The sequence below is a fragment of the Vicia villosa genome, linkage group LG6 (genome assembly GCF_029867415.1).
Source record: "Vicia villosa cultivar HV-30 ecotype Madison, WI linkage group LG6, Vvil1.0, whole genome shotgun sequence".
Taxonomy (NCBI): Eukaryota; Viridiplantae; Streptophyta; class Magnoliopsida; order Fabales; family Fabaceae; genus Vicia; species Vicia villosa.
In genome coordinates, this window is record NC_081185.1 from 69343753 (window position 1) to 69367274 (window position 23522).

At 38.8% G+C, this 23522-nt stretch overlaps 1 protein-coding gene across 1 annotated transcript in view; it reads right to left on the reverse strand.

Moving 5' to 3' along the window:
* LOC131611625 (uncharacterized) overlaps positions 1 to 23522 on the reverse strand; it is a 42084-nt gene that overhangs the window by 4414 nt on the left and 14148 nt on the right. The gene's annotated exons all lie outside the window — the stretch shown is intronic.

Below are 23522 nucleotides of genomic sequence, written 5' to 3' on the forward strand. Positions count from 1 at the left end.
CCACAGTCATCAATTTCATCAGGTCGACAATTAGGGTTTTTGACCTAATTCACTGAACAACTGACTTTTTAATCAGGACATGGTGCCACAACTCAAACCATGGCTCAATATCCTCCAATACCTCAATATTATCCATTCATACCATTCATTTGGTAAGGATAGCCTGGTTCATTTGAAATCTCCAGAAACGCGATCCGTCTGAAAAAGTCAACTGTACAAGATAACCATTGACTTTTTGGAATTTTGGTCAACCATGACTTTTGAAGTTTCAAATCACCAATATATGATATATGAAGTCATTTGATCAAGGAAAATCAAGAAAATCAATCAAGAATCAAAAAGTCAAAAGTTTGACTTTCCATACTTAGAAAAATTCTAAGTGTTTTTCAATGGTTTTTTCCAAACTTTGGAAGGGAATTTCTCAAAATTTCACCTACAAACTGAAAAAAACTTCCAACATGAAAGTTGTAGATTTTGATCCAATGAACAACTTTGTCACATATAATTTTTTTCCAAAAGATCAATCATTTAAGAGATATGGAGCTTCAAAGTTGGTATTGTCATACCCCAAATTTGTCCTACCCCTAATTTCTAACTGGCTTAGGCTTTGCATTTCATGTACATACCTCCCATTAGGTCATTAGCATAATTCATGCATTCATTAATCAGATAAAACATATAAAAGCTTGGGATCAAGGATCATGGAGAAAACTGGGGTCTCACATTGGTGTGGCACAAGTTTTATTTTCCTCAAAAGGATGCTTAATCTTTGATCAGAAGGAGCTTCGTGGTCTCAGGAGAATACCTAGTGGTTCAATTGGAGGTGTTATTGATATATTGACGGAAAAAGACACGTGGAAATTATGTGCAAGGTTGTGGACTAATAGTGAGAGCTAACCAAGTGAAGTTGACTTTTTACTATACTAATGTTGATCTACATCTTTGGTTACTATTTCACTTGGGTGGTCTTACTCAAATTTGCGAAGGTGGGAGGGGATTGAATTAATTACTCGATGGACAAAGGTTTCTCACAACGTCAAAGTGTCATGGCTTCAATTTTCATTACATTATCATGCCATTAATGCCATTTCAAAGTCAAGAAAAAGAGATATGCAATCTGGGGAAGGAAGTTTGTTTTGAGTACTTGGTCCAAGAGTTAACAGGATGGAGGGCATGGACATGTTCATATGAAGTTAGTAGTATAACAAAGATATTTCAAGGTGCATTCAATACGGTTTTGCTCAATTAAGATTCATTCAAAGGTCATATGTAATCTTCCCAAAGTCCATACACTTAAACATTCATCATACACTTCATACAAATTTCATTACAAAAAAAACATTACATATTACAATCCATTACAAACATTCAATACCAAAACTCATTACAAAAAATGCAAACCCATTCATTACAAGATGCATAATCTCCCAAACTTCATTACAACTTCATTACAAAACCAAATCACCATTACATGTTCAAGAATCCAAATTTCACTGCAAATACGAGCCTAAGTCTAAACCGCAAAGTCTTTTTCCCATGCCATCACCCTTTGTTGATTTCCATTTGCCATATCAAATCTGCATAAAGGAAAAGAGAGTGAGATTATATCACAAACCATGCTTCCATGAAAGAGCCATATACACTTAACCAGAAGTCCAACACGAATTCAACAAAAACCATAAACAATCATACAACTTTTCATGATTCATTCCAAACCAAATTGAAACCATAAATCAAAGATTCAAAAAAGTTTGTAAATCCGTCCCATAACAGAGCTAACAATGTCTTGCTGCCAATTTCTTAACCATTGCCTCATCATCCATTCAATGCATACAGTCACACACAAGTTTAACAAAAGAACCAGCCCCTAACTGAACCAGTCAGTACCAAACCATAGCTCGAAATTCTGCCTACCATTCAAAAGACTTCATCAAACACTTGCACATTCATAACCGAACCATCAACCACCATTTATATAACTACTTCTAACCAACCTGTTTCATACATCTTTTCAAAACTGAACCTATAACTAATTTGCCAAATCAGCTTACTGTTTCAAAACTAACCTAACAGAATTCAGTTACAACCTCTAACTGACTGTAACCATCAAAACAGATTCATAACTACCAAGCCTAACTGATTGTAACAGAAGATAACAGAAAAATTCAGAGGAGCTAACCTTTCAACCTCTATATAATCTTCAGCCACCACTCTGTTCAAGGGTCCATCATTTTTCATCATCTTCATCTCTCACACCCTGAAAATCTCCACTTCAGTCATCTTCATCTTCTACCCTTCACAATTTCAGAATTCTTCTTCTTCACCATCTTCAATTTTTCCCTCATCATCAATCTTCAGCCTCTCACCAACCATCTTCAACCAACCTTCGTCATCACCACAGCATAACCATCTTCATCATCACCAATCACCACTCAACAAGATCCTTCAATCTCTGCATCAAGAACAAACAACCAGTTCATACATCACAGCAAAAACTCACACAACAGCATAACAGAAAAAGAGAGAAGAGAAAATCGTAACAGAAAATCTCACCTTCATCTCTCGCTCAGCACCTTCATCACTGCTTCAATCTTATTCATCTTCAATCATCCCAAACTCAGGCAATCGTCTTCAACTCGATCCTCCTCCATCCACACTTCTGCATCAGAATCGATCATAATCACCAACGATTCATCGTTGAAACTTCATCAACAAATCTTCAACTTCACTCTTCATCGTCAACAACATCGCTCCATCAGCAACCTTCAACAACCTTCAGTCACCAATCTCGAATCCTAGCTCTATTTCGACCGCGCATCATCATCAAGAACACCGCAAAGAACGAGTCGAAGACGAAATTGAGAGGAGGAGCGAGAGACATCGGAGATGAGGGCAGAGGTCTCGATTAGGTGTTTGTTTCGGTGGTGGAAAGAGTGAAATCGCGTCTGAGGTTGGGGATAGTTCGTCGCCGCCGTGGGTGACCGAGAGCAACCGTCTGAGGGTGGAACGAGAGGAATCAAGGAGAGAGTTGGAGACGTAGGAGGACGGTCGGCGTGGTGACTTGTTCACGGGGACGTTGAGGGTTTCGCCGCCGCGGCCATACGGTGAGGAGAGGGAGAGAGTCTTCGTGTGAAGTTCAATAGTCACAAGGTCAGACCCTAAATTCCTCTTTTACTTTGTTTTAATTAGCATTAGAATTAGTTAGATTTAATTAGGGATAATTTAGTTTAATTAGACTTAGTTAGGTTTAATTAGGATTAATTAGGTGATTAGGCTAAGTCTGAAGATAAATTTGATATCTCATAGAATAATTCTCATTGGGCCATATGAATTCGCTATATGCACCTCCCTGAGGGCCCAGTACCGCCATTTTTGTGTTGTTGTTTGAAACTGAACAAAAACAAAACTTCACTTGGGCTTTACACGATTCTGGCATGCACCCCCTATTAGCCCACGCACTCCTTTTTTGGGCATAAAAATCTGAATAACAAAAACAACTGGTTGGGCCAACCTCTTTGGGCCCTGCGGCCAGAACTACTTCTTACACCATCATTTTCAGTTTCTCACCCCCCTGACTTACACCATTTCATATTAGAATTTAGATTTTTAACTTGGCTTTCTCTTATTATATTTTCTTGATAATAAAAACACAATAAAAATTGCTAATCTTCTTTTAGGCTTTAATACTCATTTTTGACATAAAAATAATCACTAAAAATATTAGTTTTAGGCTAATTGTTTTAATCTTTTTGCTTGACTTGTAATCCGATTTTTCTTCACAAAAAATCATATAAAAATAATAGTACTTTTAATTCACTTTTGTGCTATATTTTGACTTGTTCTATTTCATGCTCTTATGCTATTTTCATATACTCCACTTTTTGCTTTATTTTCCATGTGTCTTTTAAATCCTAACCTTAGGTAGAAACCATGATAACATTAGGTAGAAATTCCCTTCATTCTTAGGCTAGTTTCTTTTTCCTTTTCAACAATAAAACATCTAAAAATACTTGAATAAATTCCCCATAAAAAATACAAAGAAAATACTTAAAACATTAATAAAAAAGTGAAAATCTTAAAAAGGGAATGGAAGCTTGAACACCCCTTGCTTTAGGGAATGTTCGAGTGCTTGGATCTCCCTTGCTTTAGGGTCCCATTCAGGCGTAAGTTCCCAACTTCTAAAAAACACAAACCAAAGAGTAACTCGAGTTTCCCTTGCTTTAGGGATTTCCTCAAAACACTCAAACTCTCTCTCTCTCTCTCTCTCTCTCTCTCTCTCTCTCTCTCTCTCTCTCTCTCCTTTCTTAAGGGCATTGTTATCTCCGCTCTATTGCATCCTAGGCCGATCCCTTATGCAAGAGCGCGAGCGTTAACTCCGCCCAACTAAAAAACACAAAAACAAACAAAAACATGTGAGCCGAACTACGGCGCTCTGATTCCTGAAAAGGATACGTAGGCATCAAGTCGCGGGGCTTGAACGAGCACATTTGTAAATATTCCTTCTTTTCCCCGTATTTCTTTTGCATTCATTCGCATGTAGACATAGACATAGTATACACCCTTTAGATAGAAACAAACATAGGTGGATACCATCGAGTACGATGGGCGCGAGGGGTGCTAGTACCTTCCCCTTGCGTAACCGACTCCCGTACCTTGATTCTCTGGTCACAAGACCTTGTTCCTTCCTTTGTTAGGTTTTCTGATATTCCTTTCCCTTATGGGATAAATATATTGGTGGCGACTCTGTTCATTTTTCGCGAGCGTGCGACAGCTGGCGACTCTGCTGGGGATGTTGCTAGACCTGTTGCTGGTCCATCCTTAGTGAGTCGATCCTAGCCTGCGTTTGTTTGTTTATTTGCTGGGTGTTTACTTGTTTTATGTCTATATCTTGTATATATGTTTGCATGCTTATTCTTTGCCTGCATATCATGTTTATTTCTGTTTGCACATCATGCATATGGATTATATTTTGTGTTCCCTGGGGTCTTCTGTTCTGTTTTGCAGGTGGGGGTTTGTATGAGGTAAAAGGCCCACTACCCAGGCCAGTGACACATAGGATTAGCGTGGATGCTCATGTTGACTCCCGTGGCCCTTGCTACGATCGAGTTCAACATGGGGTACCACAACTGGGCGAGGTTCTTTCATGGAACACTGTGTCTGGCACCCTTGCTGCCTCAAACACTTTGTACCCCATGGGAACTGTAGACCCTAGTGACCATTAGGGACCACCTGTCTGTGTCTAGACTTCATACCCGTGAGATTGGGGTGGGACAGGAAACCTTGGCTCCTACATACCTTTGGCTCTTCATATTTGAGGTCGGACCTTTATTTGGTCTGTTCTCATGGTGCTTGGTATTCTGGTATTCAAGAGGGCGCCGAACCTTTGATCCTGTGACACTTGGCCTGTACAGAGGTTTCATATCAGTTATTCAGAGGATTGTGCGGTGGTTACTAAGATTATGTGGACCTTGATCCCATGCTTTTGCATTGCATAACATCATCGCTTTATCCACTTCATTTATGAGGGATCCTAAAGTCTATGTCAAAAAAAAAAAAGAGAAAAATAAAAATAAAAAAGAAAAAATAGAAAATCAGAAAAAAAAAAATAGAAAAGATACTATATACAAAACAAACCTTGATTCAAAAAAAAAAAGGAGAAAATAAAAGAAAAAGAAAAAGTGTGAAAAGACTTTAGGATCCCTTGGAAATGAAACATGCATTCATACCATCATGCATTTCATGGCTCTCTCAAAGACTTATGGGACCCTTTCTATACAAATTTCAAGATCAACAACGGATTTGACTTCTCACTGCCACAAGCTCCAAGATCAACTATGGAACAACTCCGTGAGGTTTTTGACTAAGATGGGAACAAAATGAGGGTTAACATGAATCAATCTATGGAGGCTCTTCAAGTTTTTCTTTTAGACATGAAGAGTTAAGACGAGTTCCTCAGAAGCCAAATGCAAATGTTAATCTCACCTCAAGAAAAGGCCCTATGAATCAGAATGTTTGACTATTGAGATTCTTATCACTCTGAAGGAGGAAACACATCTTGAGGACAATTTGATCATTGAAGTCTTCAAGTTTCCAATTATTAAAACTGACAAAAGGTTCCACCTCTTGGAGAAAAGATTGAAAGCCATAAAAAGTCGTGACGCCATTGATTCAGATGTTGTTGGTTTGTGCCTAATGCCTGATATCAAGAAATGTAAGGGTCATCCATTCTCACTCCTAATGATGGATATTGAAGCTAAATTGGTAATCATCTCCTGTACATGTGTGGAAGTTGCTTGGGGCTCCCGCACGAGGGATAAGCAAGACGCACTCTTATCTTGAGCATTGCATCATTCGCATTGCTCGAATCCCTAAAGCATTACAAATTCTTGGGTGACTTCGTTAGAATCTCCTTCCGTGTGATAGTCAAGAGTGTTCTTCACAATGCTTCTCATTCTCAAGGTTCTACTTCATATATCAGTTGCCTTTTCTCAGGATCTCCTTGCTAGTTAACAGAGACAAGAAGAACATGAGAAACAAATTGATGTGATTCTATTGCCTTGTGCTCATTCGTTTCCTTGTTTGTTGGAATCACAATTGGTCAAGATTCTAGTATTGGGTCTTCTTCGCCACAAGTAGCTCTCTTGAGTTGATGATCATACACGATTCTTCCCATTTATGATGGCGATTACTACTCTAGCAACTATGCTTGGGGCTCCCGCACGAGGGATAAGCAAGACATACTCTTATCTTGAGCATTGCATCACTTGCATTGCTCGAATCCCTAAAGTAAGGAAAAAGTTTACAACTCTTGGGTGACTTCGTTGGAGTTTTCTTTTGAAGTAATCTGAAGTATTTGGAAAGAACTGCCAAAAAGTATTCAAGATCCACAAGTCCAGACGGAGTCAAGCCTCCTCAACAATGGCAATCATCAATCATTTCTGCATTTTCATTTGTAATTTTCTTTGTTTTGTTAAATGTTTTTCCATGTAAAACTTGTTTGTTTTTTAATGAAAATAAAAATGCATTGCACATGCTAGTTTCGAATCAATCCATTCGTGTTCACTCATATCTTTCTGTCTATCGATATCAAACTCTTGACTAAAGCATAAAAATATCAAAAGGAGAATGATGAAAAATAATACAAATGCAAAATCTTTAATTGTGTGCTTTTGAATAAAACCCCGCTGAGGATGTACAGGCATTGATTCAAATCCCCAAACACCGGAGATATAAGGGAGATAGACCCTCGTCAACCCCTTTGAGCCTTGAAGTAGGAGTTTCTTTTCTAATCATAAAAAACCCTTATTTTAACCTTGGGGCAGGGTAGTGTTCATTTAACTTGATCGAGTGTTCAAAACTCACCAAAAGGGTATGCATCTAAGGATACAACAATGGTCATCCTTCAAAAGGTTGAGGAATGTCAAAACCGCAATGACTATCCTTATTCCATCAGGAGGTCAAGAGATGTCGACGCCACAATGGTTATTCCTCATCAATCAAAGAATGAGGCAGTCACAATCACCTCCCGCAAATCAAAGATTCAAGATCACACGACTTGTTCAAAAAAAAAAAGGGTGAAAAAAAATATATAGTGCCCGCTAAGTCAACAACATGAAAACAATGACTTAGGAAAAAGTTAGGGCATCCCGCTGGACTCCAAAATAAAATTCAAAAGAATTTGTCCAGGCAAAAGTTAGGGAAACAAAAAAGGAAAAGCAAAGCAGAAGCGAAAAAACAAGGATCCTCATCAAAGGAACAAAGTCGTGTGATCAGACACCAAAAAACAAGAAAGTGAGTGACTGTCATGTCCGAAAAACCTCATTGATTCTTCAACCATTTCAATTTTCCTTGTGAGGGATGAACACTCATGTCGAGTTAACTGAACATAGGACTGGAGAACATCACGAAGGGGGTGGGTACGAATAATTTCGAGCCTAAAAATCCTTTGTTTCTAAAACCGTGAGCCCGGCCAAGTTACAACCCTTAAAAGTCCTAATTGAAGTAGGGTTTATTTTGAAAGCGCACTCCGATGAGATAGCATTTAGCTGACTCCCAATGAAGCGAGACTCATATCCATGTTGGTATCGTACGTTTGCTTTATCTTCCATATGCAAAAATCGAGGTTGTGTCAACTAAGTGATTCAGTCACAAGAGGTCGCAACCTCATTTCATAAACAAGTTTTACAACTTCAAGACTAACATAGGCTTTGCATTAGAATCATCATTCTTAGAATTAACATTCTTTTGCATACAAAACATGTGCTTAACGTCAAGGAAGTTACCATGATGAGAATCAGTGAGTAACTTGATCATGTCAAAGTACAAGAGACTTGAGAACTCCGAGGAAGAAAAGCTAATCATCTCAAATGTCGACCATCAAGGGGCAAGTTATCCAAAGAACTCCGTTGGGCATGAACAGTTAATGCTTTCCTTGATTACCTTGAAGGGAAGAGTTTGAAGACTACGTTGAGCGTGGTAAAGTTGTTTCCATGTTTGTTTGACTTCAAAACAAAGAAAGCTTGAGGATTCTAGTCAGATGTACCTAATCAGGGGCAATTAAGTCGAGGTTTGACCTCTCAAATTCAGCATATCTGGGGCAATCAAGTCGAGGAATCTCTCTTGAGTTCAACCAATATGGGGCAGTTACGTCGAGATTGGACAAATCTCTCCAAGGATCCTTTAGGGAAAATTCCTTCATGGGTCGTAAAACTTGGGGCACTATCTTATGAGTTGTATCATTTCTCCCCAATCATAGGAGTTCGATTCTCCTAGAAAAGTTTCTCCCCAATCATAGGAGTTCGCTTCTCCTAGAAAAGTCTCTCCCCAAGCATAGGAGTTTATTTCTCCTGAGAGTTTGTTCCATTCTTCAAGCATGGGAGTTTATTTCTCCTAGGAGTTGTTCCATTTCTCCAACCTGGTGCCCTTATTTGGATAATCCCCAACATGGTGAATCGAAGGAATCTCCTCAAGCTGAAAAATCCTCCAAGCAGTGGCACATGGTGAGAAGTCAGAAATTATTCTTCAAGTCAAAGAAGGTGCATCTTACAAATCAAAGTCCAATATTTATTGGCACCTCCACATGGTCCTTAACACTAAGGGGATTCTCCCTGGTGTCTACCTCACTAATGCCTTTATTTGGCATCCTGCATATAGTGTTCACTGCATATAACATTGCATCCTCAAAAGCGTAGCATATCCGCCAAAGCGGATCATTACGCCATAGAAAATTCAAACATGCATACAAAGCATAAGCCAGATAATACAAATCACCACTCAATCAAGACGATGATACTTCCCCATAAAAGTTGTCCTTACAAACTCCGATTGATATCTGCTACCACATTACAAATCTCCTCCATCCACGGTGCCGATACTTGGTTTTCTCAATCCCCAAAAGAAATCCCCCCAATATGGATCGTATGCAATGTCTTTCTTCGTCAGAATCGTTGTCTCTGAGGTTATTTCCCGTGTGCTGCGTGCAGATTAGAGTGCGAATGAGGGTGGGCATTCAACCCATTTCATTTTTCAATCGTTTGAATAATCATACATGGTGTGTGGCGATTCGAACGATTGCCACTCTTGAAGAGTTACACCCCGCCTTTGGCCTGAGGGATTAATGTAATTCTTATGCTTCGTAAGCATCAATATCCCCGTAATCCCCCGTGGTTACTGTCATCTTATTGCCGAGCCTAGTCGTCCCTAGTCTCCGTGATTCCTTCCCTCGTACGGGAAACTTTTTCAGATCCAACCCCCGTGTTGCGTATTCTTTGCCTTCCGTCCTGGCAAATCATTTCAAAACCAAATCCCAATCCCCGGTAAGTCCATCTACCCAACTTCTCAAACACTCGTCTGTGTCATTCTTTCGATACTCGTCTGTATCTCCTTTTGACACTCGTCTGTGTCATTCTTTCGATACTCGTCTGTATCTCCTTTTGATGCTCGTATGTGTCATTCTTTGGATACTCGTCTGTATCTCCTTTTGATGCTCGTATGTGTCATTCTTTCGATACTCGTCTGTATCTCCTTTTGATGCTCGTATGTGTCATTCTTTCGATACTCGTCTGTATCTCCTTTTGATGCTCGTATGTGTCATTCTTTCGATACTCGTCTGTATCTCCTTTTGATGCTCGTATGTGTCATTCTTTCGATACTCGTATGTATCTCCTTTTGATGCTCGTCTGTGTCATTATTTCGATACTCGTCTGTATCTCTCCTTTTGATGCTCGTATGTGTCATTCTTTCGATACTCGTCTGTATCTCCTTTTGATGCTCGTATGTGTCATTCCTTTGGTACTCGTCTGTATCATCTTTCGATGCTCGTATGTGTCATTTCTTTCGATACTCGTCTGTATCTCCTTTTGATGCTCGTCTGTGTCTTCTTTCGATACTCGTCTGTATCTCCTTTTGATGCTCGTATGTGTCATTCTTTCGATACTCGTCTGAATCTCCTTTTGATGCTCGTATGTGTCATCCTTTTGATACTCGTCTGTATCTCCTTTTGATGCTCGTATGTGTCATTCTTTCGATACTCGTCTGTATCTCCTTTTGATGCTCGTATGTGTCAATCTCTCGATACTCGTCTGTATCTCCTTTTGATGCTCGTATGTGTCATTCCTTTGGTACTCGTCTGTATCATCTATCGATGCTCGTATGTGTCATTTCTTTCGATACTCGTCTGTATCTCCTTTTGATGCTCGTCTGTGTCATTCTTTCGATACTCGTCTGTACCTTCTTTTGATGCTCGTCTGTGTCATTCTTTCGATACTCGTCTGTATCTCCTTTTGATGCTCGTATGTGTCATTCTTTCGATACTCGTCTGAATCTCCTTTTGATGCTCGTATGTGTCCTCCTTTTGATACTCGTTTGTATCTCCTTTTGATGCTCGTATGTGTCATTCTTTCGATACTCGTCTGTATCTCCTTTTGATGCTCGTATGTGTCAATCTCTCGATACTCGTCTGTATCTCCTTTTGATGCTCGTATGTGTCATTCCTTTGGTACTCGTCTGTATCATCTTTCGATGCTCGTATGTGTCATTTCTTTCGATACTCGTCTGTATCTCCTTTTGATGCTCGTCTGTATCATTCTTTCGATACTCGTCTGTATCTTCTTTTGATGCTCGTCTGTGTCATTCTCTCGATACTCGTCTGTATCTCCTTTTGATGCTCGTATGTGTCATTCCTTCGATACTCGTTTGTATCTTCTTTTAAAACATTTGTCTATGTTACCTTACCCTTCTATCAAACCTGTGTATGTTCCAATCACTTCCATGTAATAATCTCTTCCTTTGGGAACCTTGTATTGGCACTCTGGCTACGTTACATGCTACCATCCTTCAAATCCATTACTCACTGTAAATATTTCCACCAGAAAAACAAAAATTCTCTTTCCCCAGCAGATATCAAAACAAAACAGAAAAATAAGAATAACAATCACACCATCTTTTCAGGACAAATTTCAGGTCTTGATATTTAATCTTCTTCTACCTCGAATGTTTCGAAAGGCTAACGCCAATCTCACCTTCAGGTTTAAGACGATTAAATAGGGGCAGCTGTCATACCCCAAATTTGTCCTACCCCTAATTTCTAACTGGCTTAGGCTTTGCATTTCATGTACATACCTCCCATTAGGTCATTAACATAATTCATGCATTCATTAATCAGATAAAACATATAAAAGCTTGGGATCAAGGATCATGGAGAAAACTGGGGTCTCACATTGGTGTGGCACAAGTTTTATTTTCCTCAAAAGGATGCTTAATCTTTGATCAGAAGGAGCTTCGTGGTCTCAGGAGAATACCTAGTGGTTCAATTGGAGGTGTTATTGATATATTGACGGAAAAAGACACGTGGAAATTATGTGCAAGGTTGTGGACTAATAGTGAGAGCTAACCAAGTGAAGTTGACTTTTTACTATACTAATGTTGATCTACATCTTTGGTTACTATTTCACTTGGGTGGTCTTACTCAAATTTGCGAAGGTGGGAGGGGATTGAATTAATTACTCGATGGACAAAGGTTTCTCACAACGTCAAAGTGTCATGGCTTCAATTTTCATTACATTATCATGCCATTAATGCCATTTCAAAGTCAAGAAAAAGAGATATGCAATCTGGGGAAGGAAGTTTGTTTTGAGTACTTGGTCCAAGAGTTAACAGGATGGAGGGCGTGGACATGTTCATATGAAGTTAGTAGTATAACAAAGATATTTCAAGGTGCATTCAATACGGTTTTGCTCAATTAAGATTCATTCAAAGGTCATATGTAATCTTCCCAAAGTCCATACACTTAAACATTCATCATACACTTCATACAAATTTCATTACAAAAAAAACATTACATATTACAATCCATTACAAACATTCAATACCAAAACTCATTACAAAAAATGCAAACCCATTCATTACAAGATGCATAATCTCCCAAACTTCATTACAACTTCATTACAAAACCAAATCACCATTACATGTTCAAGAATCCAAATTTCACTGCAAATACGAGCCTAAGTCTAAACCGCAAAGTCTTTTTCCCATGCCATCACCCTTTGTTGATTTCCATTTGCCATATCAAATCTGCATAAAGGAAAAGAGAGTGAGATTATATCACAAACCATGCTTCCATGAAAGAGCCATATACACTTAACCAGAAGTCCAACATGAATTCAACAAAAACCATAAACAATCATACAACTTTTCATGATTCATTCCAAACCAAATTGAAACCATAAATCAAAGATTCAAAACAGTTTGTAAATCCGTCCCATAACAGAGCTAACAATGTCTTGCTGCCAATTTCTTAACCATTGCCTCATCATCCATTCAATGCATACAGTCACACACAAGTTTAACAAAAGAACCAGCCCCTAACTGAACCAGTCAGTACCAAACCATAGCTCGAAATTCTGCCTACCATTCAAAAGACTTCATCAAACACTTGCACATTCATAACCGAACCATCAACCACCATTTATATAACTACTTCTAACCAACCTGTTTCATACATCTTTTCAAAACTGAACCTATAACTAATTTGCCAAATCAGCTTACTGTTTCAAAACTAACCTAACAGAATTCAGTTACAACCTCTAACTGACTGTAACCATCAAAACAGATTCATAACTACCAAGCCTAACTGATTGTAACAGAAGATAACAGAAAAATTCAGAGGAGCTAACCTTTCAACCTCTATATAATCTTCAGCCACCACTCTGTTCAAGGGTCCATCATTTTTCATCATCTTCATCTCTCACACCCTGAAAATCTCCACTTCAGTCATCTTCATCTTCTACCCTTCACAATTTCAGAATTCTTCTTCTTCACCATCTTCAATTTTTCCCTCATCATCAATCTTCAGCCTCTCACCAACCATCTTCAACCAACCTTCGTCATCACCACAGCATAACCATCTTCATCATCACCAATCACCACTCAACAAGCTCCTTCAATCTCTGCATCAAGAACAAACAACCAGTTCATACATCACAGCAAAAACTCACACAACAGCATAATAGAAAAAGAGAGAAGAGAAAATCGTAACAGAAAATCTCACCTTCATCTCTCGCTCAGCACCTTCATCACCTTCATCACTGCTTCAACCTTATTCATCTTCAATCATCCCAAACTCAGGCAATCGTCTTCAACTCGATCCTCCTCCATCCACACTTCTGCATCAGAATCGATCATAATCACCAACGATTCACCGTTGAAACTTCATCAACAAATCTTCAACTTCACTCTTCATCGTCAACAACATCGCTCCATCAGCAACCTTCAACAACCTTCAGTCACCAATCTCGAATCCTAGCTCTATTTCGACCGCGCATCATCATCAAGAACACCGCAAAGAACGAGTCGAAGACGAAATTGAGAGGAGGGGCGAGAGACATCGGAGATGAGGGCAGAGGTCTCGATTAGGTGTTTGTTTCGGTGGTGGAAAGAGTGAAATCGCGTCTGAGGTTGGGGATAGTTCGTCGCCGCCGTGGGTGACCGAGAGCAACCGTCTGAGGGTGGAACGAGAGGAATCAAGGAGAGAGTTGGAGACGTAGGAGGACGGTCGGCGTGGTGACTTGTTCACGGGGACGTTGAGGGTTTCGCCGCCGCGGCCATACGGTGAGGAGAGGGAGAGAGTCTTCGTGTGAAGTTCAATAGTCACAAGGTCAGACCCTAAATTCCTCTTTTACTTTGTTTTAATTAGCATTAGAATTAGTTAGATTTAATTAGGGATAATTTAGTTTAATTAGACTTAGTTAGGTTTAATTAGGATTAATTAGGTGATTAGGCTAAGTCTGAAGATAAATTTGATATCTCATTGAATAATTCTCATTGGGCCATATGAATTCGCTATATGCACCTCCCTGAGGGCCCAGTACCACCATTTTTGTGCTGTTGTTTGAAACTGAACAAAAACAAAACTTCACTTGGGCTTTACACGATTCTGGCATGCACCCCCTATTAGCCCACGCACTCCTTTTTTGGGCATAAAAATCTGAATAACAAAAACAACTGGTTGGGCCAACCTCTTTGGGCCCTGCGGCCAGAACTACTTCTTACACCATCATTTTCAGTTTCTCACCCCCCTGACTTACACCATTTCATATTAGAATTTAGATTTTTAACTTGGCTTTCTCTTATTATATTTTCTTGATAATAAAAACACAATAAAAATTGCTAATCTTCTTTTAGGCTTTAATACTCATTTTTGACATAAAAATAATCACTAAAAATATTAGTTTTAGGCTAATTGTTTTAATCTTTTTGCTTGACTTGTAATCCGATTTTTCTTCACAAAAAATCATATAAAAATAATAGTACTTTTAATTCACTTTTGTGCTATATTTTGACTTGTTCTATTTCATGCTCTTATGCTATTTTCATATACTCCACTTTTTGCTTTATTTTCCATGTGTCTTTTAAATCATAACCTTAGGTAGAAACCATGATAACATTAGGTAGAAATTCCCTTCATACTTAGGCTAGTTTCTTTTTCCTTTTCAACAATAAAACATCTAAAAATACTTGAATAAATTCCCCATAAAAAATACAAAGAAAATACTTAAAACATTAATAAAAAAGTGAAAATCTTAAAAAGGGAATGGAAGCTTGAACACCCCTTGCTTTAGGGAATGTTCGAGTGCTTGGATCTCCCTTGCTTTAGGGTCCCATTTAGGCGTAAGTTCCCAACTTCTAAAAAACACAAACCAAAGAGTAACTCGAGTTTCCCTTGCTTTAGGGATTTCCTCGAAACACTCAAACTCTCTCTCTCTCTCTCTCTCTCTCTCTCTCTCTCTCTCTCTCTCTCTCTCTCTCCTTTCTTAAGGGCATTGTTATCTCCGCTCTATTGCATCCTAGGCCGATCCCTTATGCAAGAGCGCGAGCGTTAACTCCGCCCAACTAAAAAACACAAAAACAAACAAAAACATGTGAGCCGAACTACGGCGCTCTGATTCCTGAAAAGGATACGTAGGCATCAAGTCGCGGGGCTTGAACGAGCACATTTGTAAATATTCCTTCTTTTCCCCGTATTTCTTTTGCATTCATTCGCATGTAGACATAGACATAGTATACACCCTTTAGATAGAAACAAACATAGGTGGATACCATCGAGTACGATGGGCGCGAGGGGTGCTAGTACCTTCCTCTTGCGTAACCGACTCCCGTACCTTGATTCTCTGGTCGCAAGACCTTGTTCCTTCCTTTGTTAGGTTTTCTGATATTCCTTTCCCTTATGGGATAAATATATTGGTGGCGACTCTGTTCATTTTTCGCGAGCGTGCGACAGGTATCTTTTGAAAATTTCACTTAAAATCTCATTTTCTTCAAAGTTCATGGATCTTTTTCACCCATTTCCTTAAAGGTCTTGAAGAAACTTTCAACTAGGGTTTTGAAGTACATAACATGAGCTTTCCAAAATGTCCAAGAGCATGAAAAAATATGGAGTGTAGCCATGGTTTTGAATTTTGTCATTAGAGGTCATTATGCATGAAATTACAAGCCATTTTCACTAAGTTCAATACTATATGGCCTATAATTCAAGTGATGACACACCAATGCAATAATTGGAAGATATTTTTCTGGTTTGAGATCAGAATGGAAGAGGATAAGAAGCTTGGAAGAATGACCATGGTTAAGTTACTTTAACCATTTTGCATTAAATGTAAAAGATTCCTTTTTATCTCTTAAGCCAAATCATCACTTCTTGATCAACTTGCAAAGGTCTGAGTTCAGAACTCTTGGCCTATAAATAGAGGTCCAAACTTCATTCAAATTCACACCAAAACCTCACAAAAGATAGGTTTTCTCTTTCTTTCTTGAATTACAAGTTTCTTAAGTTTCTAAGAGGTAGAAAACTCAACCTCCAAACCCTTGAAGTTATGGCCAAATTGATGATTCTAACATCTCATAAACATCATTTGGGATGTGTTTGAATCATTCACACACCCCAAAAACACCTAAAACTCAGAATCACTCTTCAACCTCCATGTTTGCATATAATGAACCTTATCATGCCAATTTCCATTCCAGATCATTTCTGTCCAAACTATCACTTCTAACACCTTCCATATACTTCATATGAATGATCCAAACACTCACATATGACCTGTAACCTCTCCATCATCAAATTCGATTCACTCTTGAAGCTTCTGCAGATCGGGTACCATGGTCATGCTCAGATGAATCCAGGTGGTTCCAAGCATCCAGACATGTTCCATAATCATCATTGAAGCTATCCAGATCATTACAAAGCAGCTGCAACACCTCTAACTCAGAATTCGATTCCCAGTTTGGCCGTTTTTAAAGGTAAGCCTCATGAACTTCAAACTCTATTCTCCATGCATCATAAATGAAATATGAACATACCATCTTGTTTTTGCACCTATGAGGATCATTAACCCTCAATCAATTGCATCATAACTTGCACATACACGATTTCACATTGAATTTTAGTTTTAGGGTTCTTCGTGTTCATCACAAAATTGATCACCTTAGAGAAAAAATAAATGAATTGTGAGGTTACCATCATGTTCCTCGTGAAAAACCGAGTGAGATAGACCCTTTACTTGATCAAAACAACACAGTTTTGGAGATTTTCAAAATTCAGTTGAAGGTGTGTTCTTGGCGCCATTTTTTATTCAGAAATTTCAAATGTTGAGTTTAAAATATAATCAGTTGGATACGTGTGTATTACAAGCTGCGCGCGCAGCTCAGTTGGCAAGAGTTTTGGTTGGTGAGAGAGAGGGCGTGAGTTCAAGTCCTTGTGGAGACAAAACCAAATTTTTTACAACTATTTTTCTTCATTTTCTTAACAACTTCACTCAATTAATTAACCATTCAAATCAATTCATTTTTGCTTCATTTTTTGCACACCTCTTATTTAATATATATATTTTATGAATATCAAGAAAAATCACAAAAATATATTTATTTAATACATTTTTAATTAAGTTTAAAATGACATGTTTTAAGTGTTTTTTTAATACTTAAAAATATTGTTTTTCATTGATTTTCAAACTTAATCACTTGTAAATATTTTTGTGATCAAACCCTAATTTTTTAGGTCTTAATTAAGCTTTAAAATTTGTTTTTTAACTTAATAAAGATGACTTTTGTCAAAATTCAAACCGTTTTAAAACAAGCGATCACGATTCTTTTCAAAACGATAAACCATTTCTTTTTGATATTTCTTTTCAAAAGAAACTATTGATTAAATCTTTTTAATTGATCAATTGATTTTCAAAACGATGTGGGCCTCTCGAATATTAGAGAGTATAAGTCCCTTTCCTTTTTCTTTGTGCAGTTTTTCTTTAAACAAGAACTTTTTCCAAAACTTCCAAACAGCTTTTTAAACAACAAATCTCATATTTTTTTCAAAACCATCCACCATGTTTTTTGAAAATAAAACATGGGCCTCTCGAATATTAGAGAGTATAAGTCCCTTTCTTTTTCTTTGTACAGTTTTTCTTTAAACAGAAAACTTCTTTCAAAACAAAACTTTCAAACAGTTTTTCAAACGACGAAACCTTGCGTCTGTTAATAAAACAATCAACCATGTTTTGTAAATAAAACATGGGCCTCCACGTAGGTATAAGTCCCATTCCTGTACATGAAATTAGGTATTTCATTGTACACACACCTTTTTGTACATATCTCGATCAATTTGTTTTTTTAACTTCGAACAACAAATAAAAAAATGAAGGTTTTCTTTAAATCTTCCCAAAAATAAAACATGGGCCTCCATGTAGGTATAAGTCCCAAGCCCCTTGTAAATACCTGTTTACATAGCTTTGAATAAACTCAAGTTGGTCTCTCCCCGAGTATAAGTCCCGAGCCCTAGTGTTTACAAACGGATCATGCTTACAGGTATATTTCCTTCATAAACTCCATTGTATACACACACCTTGTCATATATATATGTGCTTGTTCATACTCGTTCATATTTGTTCATGTACTTGTTCATATTTGCTCGTACTTGTTCATATTTGCTCGTACTTGTTCATATTTGTGATTGTGTTATATATATGCTTGTTCAACTTAGTACAACACTAGGTTCCCCATAGCCTCCTATTGGGCTTCGTGCAAAGAATCTCCCTAGTTTAGGTTAGGACATAGAGTATGGTTTCCCGGTGAAATCGCTCTAAGAGCTCAAACCAACTATACCACGCCTCCTCTTGGGCTTCGTACAAACGACTTGTCCCTCCCATAGCCTCCTCTTGGGCTTACAATGGAAGGACCCTCGGTAGTCCCTCCCATAGCCTCCTCTTGGGCTTACAATGCAAGGACCCTCGGATAGCCTCCTCTTGGGCTTCGTACAAGGACCCACGGGCTTCTTATAAGCATCCCCAATATCCAAATCAAAATACCCTAGGAGATTAGACATTTATCATCTCTATGATAGGAGTATATTTTCTATATCATCACAAACAATCAATCAATCAATCAATCAACTTAACTTTTTTTGCCACAAGGCTGGCTAATCAATCAAACCTTTTTGCCACCATACTGGCTGATTAATCAAAGTTTTTGTCACAAGGCTGACTTCATTGAAACTTTTGCCACAAGGCTGGCTGATTAATCAAAACTTTTTGTCACAAGGCTGACTTCATTGAAAGTTTTTGCCACAAGGCTGGCTAAAAAAACATCTTTATCATTCTAAGCACCATAAGTGGCATGGCCCAGGGCTTATAATGAAAAGATTTTCAAACAAAAAAAAACAAACAGATGTATGTGATGATATAGATTAGATACATCGAACATTGAGATGACATTTGTCTCTTATCCTTTGCTTCCACTAGCATAAGTGGGAACTACGATTGCTCTGACTTTCTCAACATCCCTTTGAGAATACCTAGGCACAAGGTCGTATCCTTGGCGAGCAAAAACTTCTCCCTCAAACCACTCAAACCTTAGCACCCTTAGAACCGAGCTACAGATGCTCTGATTCCCTCTAAGGGATATGTATGCAGAGGATCGCGATGATCTTTGCGAGCATAATCAAACAAACACCTTAGGTCCCACCTATTTCACAAGAACCTCTCAAAAACATGGAATGAAAAACATAGAAAAGAAACCTATAGAGTACTATAGATACGTTGGGTGCTAATACCTTCCCTTCGTATAACCAACCCTCTTACCCAAAGATCTCTCCCCCCACTTTTTAAGGTTATTGCAGCTTTTTTCCTTTTCCTACTTTGGAAACAATAAAAAGTTTGGTCGGAACAAAAGAAAAATCATTTTTTGAGCACTCGAGCCCAAAGAAGGCATCAGGTGTCTCATCCACAAAAAAAGATTACGATTTTTCGCCCGCGACAGAAAAATGGCGACTTCACTGGGGACTGTCTTTTTATTGTTTCCAAAGGAAGGGTTAATTCTATTTTCTATATTTTTCATTTCATTTTTTGTTACATGTGTGGTTCTGGTTCTGTTACTTGTGTGGTTCTGTTACAAGTGATACACTATGGACAAATCCTAACCCGGATTAAGTACACATAAGAATTAGGTGGAGGGTATAGTCATGTACAGGCGTACGTGAGAATCCTTCTGCTCAGTGGAGGTTCCTTGTTGGTAATATATGTTTAGCATGTTTCATAGCGAAGACATTATTACTTTCATTGAACTGTAGAAGCTGAGTTGGCCGTAGAACCCCAACCCATCCTGGCCTTATTAGGTTGTGGTGCAGAAACTATTCAGGTGAAGACTTGGATTAGTTGTCATGCGGAGAACCACACTCAGACGAGTTTTTCTTGAGAATATTGCTGGCTCACAAGTTTAATTGGCAAGCCGGTAATATCCGAAAGAAAAATGTAGACTCTGACGTATCAGTAGAACAAGTTGTGCAGGTGATTAACTAGAACTATCCCATTTTTGGTTCTCTGACCTCATGCTCGTGACGCTGGACCTTTGAACCTATGTGTACCATGTTTGTTACCATGTTTGTGTACCATGTTTGTAGTACCATGTTTGTGCTACCATGTTTGCTTTACCATGTTTGAATATGTGGCATCCATGCATCCATGCATTCATACATTCATTAAAAAAAACCCATCTTTTTCCATAAAAACATGATTTTTCCAAAAAAATTTAGAGAATTTTCTTTGCAAACATTATAGGATTAAGTTATGGAAGGGGTAAAAAGGTATACCAAAAAGTACGGTTTCAAAGCACCTGATGTGGAAAAACTGAGAGAATTGGCATCTTTTGTACAAGATCCTCCCGATTTTAGGAAAAGTTATGGAAAGCTTTTGCCTATCCTGAACACTCATGTTGATGAAGGACTTCTCAAAACTCTGGTTCAGTTCTATGATCCCGTCTACCGATGTTTTACCTTTCCAGACTACCAGTTGGTACCGACCTTGGAAGAATATGCCAATCTTTTGGATATTCCTGTGTCTGACAAAATACCCTTCAATGGTTTGGAAGCCATTCCTAAGTCACACGTCATTGCAGCAAGTATCCACTTGAAGAAATCTGAAGTAGAGAGTAATTGGACTACCAAAGGAAACCTCCCGGGTTTAATTTCACATTTCTTAATAAAGAAAGCCTTTGATTTCATCGAAACTGGTAGCATGATAGCTTTTGAAGCTATACTAGCCTTGCTCATCTATGGGTTAGTTCTGTTTCCCAACATCGACAACTTTGTTGATATCAATGCCATAAAGATCTTTTTGATTGGAAATCCTGTTCCGACTTTGCTTGGTGACATGTATTTCTCTGTCCATCATAGGAATCGCCAAGGCAGTGGAATCATTGTATGTTGTGCACCATTGTTGTTCAAATGGATTGTTTCACACTTACCTGAGTCTCCTATTTTCACGGAAAACCGAGAAGGTTTGCGTTGGCCTCGAAGACTTATGTCTCTTTCTAATAATGATATTCATTGGTATACCTTGGCTCGCTGTGGTACAGAAACCATTGACGGTTGCGGAGAATTCGCCAACGTACCCCTCATTGGTACACAAGGAGGAATTAACTACAATCCGGTCCTAGCCCGACGACAACTCGGGTATGCAAATTCAACTAAACCCATTGGTCCCTCAGTGGAAGGCTACTTCTACCGAGAAGGGGATAATCCTCAAAGGTTGAAAGCAAGAATGGTGAGAGCGTGGCACGACGTCCGATGGAAAGAAAAAGGTGAGGCAAGAAATTGCATTGCCATGGACGCCTACACCTACTGGGTAAAGAAAAGAGCAAAAGAGTTCCAAATGCCCTATGCTTATGAAAAACCCATGTTTCCTGCAGTGTCTCAACGACCCAACATTCCCACCATGGAGGAATACCAAGACACTTTGGCTAAGATGAGGGTAGAAAAAGACGCTTGGGAAGAAAAGTTTCGTAGAACTGATGTGGAAAATAGAAAGTTGAAGAAAAGAGTGAAAGATCACGAAGAAACTCTCTATTATCAAGATGGATGGCTCATGAGCAAAGATGAGAAGATTCGTCAGAAAGACGCTGCAATCAAGAGGTACATCAAAGAAAGCAAGAAGAATCTTGAAGGCTCAACAAGCAACGCTCCGACTCCTGATGATTGGAAGAATGTTGTTGACAAACTGAGGACCGAAAAGGCCGAATTGAAAGCTTACTATGGGAAAGAAATCATGAAGCTCAAGCTGCACAATGCATTTGGTTCTTCGTCTGATGAAGATGCTTAGGATTGTTTAGATTTTTATTTATCATTTGCTTTTGTAAGGAGCTACGCTCCAATGTTGTAAAATTTCCCATTTATTCAATAAAAGAATAGTTTGTGTTCAAATGTTTGCAAGGAAATAATCTTTAAAATATTTGGAAAAATCATAAATTTCTTTTTGCATACATCATTCTGCATATCGAGTCCGTTGTATAGAGTCTCATCTTTTGGATCTTTCTCCAATAGATCGTCAAGCTGTCGCGTCTCAAAGTTTCTCGACCACGCTCGCAATCAGATCACAGATACAATACTCGTTCAAGCAGAAGAATAGTAATGGAACACTCTGAACAAGAGAATATTGAGCTTCGTGGTACAGTGACCACCCTTCAGGAAAAGTTGGAAAGTCTCACTACTCTGGTTGACTCCTTAATGGCCGCACAGAATCAGCCGCCGCCACCAAACAGTCAAGCAACAGTAACATCTGAAGTCACTACTCCAGTTTCTACAGTTGCATTCAGCATTCCATCTTTCTCCATGCCAGAAGGTTGGGGCCCGCCTTTCAGCTTTGGTGCAGGTTTCCGCCATAATTTCTCTGGGGTTCAAACAACCACAACTGAAGCGCCTGCTACACAGGGTTCGGCGTTTATTCCACATTCAGGGGTAACTTTTTCCCAAATCACTATGGCACTTTCTCAACCCACTATGACGGTTCCGACCCCTGCGGTTCACACTGTTCCTTATGGTGGCAATGAGATTTATCATGATCAGGATGATAGCACAAATCAGCGTAATCTTGTGGGAGATCTCCAAGAGCAGTTTAACAAGATGCAGCTGGAAGTTAAAGCTATCCGTGGAAAAGATTTGTTTGGAAAGAATGCCCAGGAACTATGTTTGGTTCCCAGTGTACAAATACCTGCTAAATTCAAGGTCCCTGACTTTGAGAAATACAAAGGTAGTTCTTGTCCACAAAGCCATCTTGTGATGTATGCTAGAAAGATGTCTACTTATGCAGATAATCATCAGTTGCTTATCCATTACTTTCAAGACAGTTTGACTGGTGCCGCACTGAAGTGGTACACAGGCTTGGATAGCACTAATATTCGAACATTCAATGACCTAGGTGAGGCCTTTGTCCGAAAATACAAGTATAACTCGGATATGGCTCCAGACAGAGATCAGCTTCGATCCATGGCTCAGAAAGATCATGAAGCTTTCAAAGAATATGCCCAACGATGGAGAGAAACTGCTGCTCAAATTGATCCACCGTTAAAAGAGAAAGAGATGACAAAGATCTTCTTGAATACTCTTGGCCCGTTTTATTATGAACGCATGATTGCTAGTGCTCCAAGTGATTTCGCCGAAATGGTAAACATGGGGATGCGTCTAGAAGAAGGGGTCCGAACCAGAC